Source organism: Rutidosis leptorrhynchoides, chromosome 6 (assembly GCF_046630445.1).
Source record: "Rutidosis leptorrhynchoides isolate AG116_Rl617_1_P2 chromosome 6, CSIRO_AGI_Rlap_v1, whole genome shotgun sequence".
In the NCBI taxonomy this organism is placed as follows: Eukaryota; Viridiplantae; Streptophyta; class Magnoliopsida; order Asterales; family Asteraceae; genus Rutidosis; species Rutidosis leptorrhynchoides.
Window position 1 is genome coordinate 372,633,756 of NC_092338.1, and position 3,200 is coordinate 372,636,955.

General features: G+C 35.7%; 1 non-coding gene across 1 annotated transcript; it reads left to right on the forward strand.

Moving 5' to 3' along the window:
• The first annotated feature begins 559 nt into the window (after positions 1 to 559).
• Positions 560 to 666, forward strand: LOC139856304 (small nucleolar RNA R71). The gene has a single exon (XR_011761794.1). It is a non-coding gene; the product is annotated as a small nucleolar RNA R71 (small nucleolar RNA).
• The last annotated feature ends 2,534 nt before the right edge of the window (positions 667 to 3,200 follow it).

The window sequence follows — 3,200 nt, forward strand, 5'->3', positions numbered from 1 at the left end:
CATATTTGACTTTTTCTCTTCTTGTTGGGGGTTTTGATAAAAACCCGGAGTTTATTATTGGAACCCACTACTTGACCCTTGTTGGTAATTGGAATTTTGACCTTGAGGGTTGTAGGGGTTATTGAAGTTTCGATTAAATTAGGCTCTTCCTTGAAATTGATTATTATTTCTTTGGCTTATGAAAGCCACTTCTTCTTTTTGAGCCATTGTTAAACCGGCATCATAATCTTTTCCTAAATGGAGACCACCACAGTATTCACATCCTACCTTCATACTATGAATTTCCTTGGTGATTTTGTCCATGTTTCGAGCAACACCGTCTATTTTCACACTTAGGGAACTAAGGTCATCATAAGCACCGGCGCTTTGGACTTGAGCATTACGGGTAATTGGTCGTTCTTGATGCCACTCATGAGAATAATCGGCTTGCTTCTTGATTATCTCATAAGCCTCTTGCTCGGTTTTGTCCATGAGTGAACCTCCAGCCGCTTGATCAATGGAAATTCGGGTTGCAACATCACAACCCTTGTAAAAAATTTGAACTTGTTGGAAGGTATCCAGACCATGGTTTGGACAACCTCTTAGCATTTTGGAAAACCGATTCCATGCTTCATATAAGGTTTCCATCAGCTTTTGACAGAATTGGGTAATTTCTTGTTGGAGTCTCGCGGACTTAGAAGCTGGAAAATATTTCTTAAGAAAATTTTCCATCATACCATCCCACGTTTCTATCGTAGCCTCGACTAATGAATCTAACCAACTTCATGCTTCCCCGTAGAGTGTCCATGGGAAAGTCTTAAAAATATGGCATGATCAGTGTCTGGTTTAAGTTTGAATAGAAGACATATCTCTTGAAAAAGACGAATATTTTCGTTTGCATCTTCATTCGGACCACCACTAAATTGACATCTGTTGTTAATCATTTGGAGAATATGTCCTTTTATTTCAAATTTTTCTTCACCTGTGGGCGGAGTAATTGCACTTCCTTGTCCGGTTCGGGTTGCCTTCATCTTGACCGCCATTGATTGTCTTGGTACCACCTGTCTTGCCTCTCCTTCCATTTCAAAATTTGGAGGATGAACTGGTTCAAATTCAGAATATCTTGGCTTGGTTGTACTTGATTCTGACTCAAAAGTTTCTTGCTTTGATGAAGATTCAAAAAGTCCAAGTACTTCTTTTGGGATTTTACCAAGCTTTCTATCAGGTTCTGTAAGCGGTGTAAGTAATGGAGAATCTGAACTTCGGGTATGTGACATATGCAACCTAAAATCTGTCAATCACACAACTAACAAAACTATTAAACGCACCGATTTTATAAGTCTAAAAATCAAAGACTATTAATAATTTAAAAATAATTAAGAAACTACTTAATCACAAATTAGTTAACAATTCTATTTTGACACAAAACTGTCCCCGGCAGCGGCGCCAAAAAATTGATGTGCGAGACGTGGTATATGAATTGTTGTATGAAATAGTATGGAAAAATACCGATTAAAGAATGTTACACACTAACGGGCAGTGTACCCGATCGTGTAGTAGTATAAATAATGGTTTAGTTCCGTGTATCGTTCCAAGGACAGTTGTATTAGTCAAACTAGAATTAGAAACTATATTATGATTAACTAAGTAAATGAACTTAAAGGTACAAGATATTATGTTTTTGTGGCTATTTAACGATTTAGCCAAATCAGAGAAGATTAAAAGTAAAAACAATATTTTTGGTCTTTTAAGTTTATATAATGAAAACAAGTGCAAAGAAAGCAAATATGATAGTTTGATTTAGATCAAAGAGACGAAATGTTCATCTAGATATTTTACCCTCGCTATTGGATGTAAGTTATATTTTTAAGACCCGATTGAATGAATATGTGTGTAAGTTACCTAATAGATTTACCAAGAGTTCTCTTTAGTAAACACGCAAACTCGATTACAAGATCAAGGGTTCCCTTTTCTCTATAGTTCTCGTGTTTGTAACCAAATAACTATGATATATATGCTAATCACCTAAATCGACTTACTAAGAGTTCTCTTTAGCAAGTACTCAAACTAGAATTACTAAGTGGAGGGTTCCCTATCACCTAGACCTTTTCGTTTGTGACTAGTTGATTAGCTAGATCAAAGACTTGAATACCAATTGTCTTTTGCGTTCGCTCTACACAATTCATCCCTATATCGTCTAATTGTTTTGATCTAATTTACCCCCTTGGTCCGGTTTAGTAAACAATCAATCTAAGACAAGTTGATTGTAAATCAATATGATACATTAACAAGAGTTCTCTTTATCAACAATATATCAATTAACTAGATACAAATGATTTAACATCAATAAGCATGGTTCTTTAATTCAAGCTTTAATCTATCACACATAATATATTCAATCAATAAGTTTACATCCAATACTTTGGTTATTAATCTAGAAAAACATTATAGAGTTTAGCCAACAATCATGATAACAAGCAAAATAACAATCAAATGATAAGTAGAATTCATTGTTAAGAACAAGAAATCAACCTAATTGAGAATGAATCTTGAATGGAGAATGTGTTGAATCTTGATTCTTGGATGTTTAAGCCTCTTCAAAAAGCTTGGAATTCTCCAAAATCGCTCCTAAAATCGTCTTCTAACTCCTCTGGTTCGTATCTGATCGTATCTCTTCAATCATTCACTTTTTAAAGTAGTTAAAGTTGGTCAAAAAGCAAAAGTAGGCTGAAACCTACTACTGGACGGCATCCAAGATACTGGATGGCGTCTAGTTGTAAAGGGCTGGATGGCATCCAGAATTCTGGACGGTGTCCAGTTGTGAAGGGCTGGACGGCGTCCAGATTTCTGGACGGCGTCCAGTTGTGCTGAAATTCACTGTCTCATTTTTTCCTAATCTCCCTTCATTTGGACGGAGTCCCAATAATTTTGGACGGCGTCCAACATATCTGAAGCCTTGTTTTATCATTTTAGAGCGCTAATTTGACCATAACTTGTATCGGAATCAACTATGATTTAATCACAACTTATAGAACGGTCATAATTCACCAAAACTCTTTATAAACCACTTTCCGATACACTTTACATACCTTTGTGTATTACTTGTAGAAACCGCCTTAACTATCCTTGATTCGAGAGTATTTCTCATGATATTGCGAGAGATATATATGATGTAATTTAGCAATATCATATATCTTCTCTAGTTCCGTTAATGGTAGCCT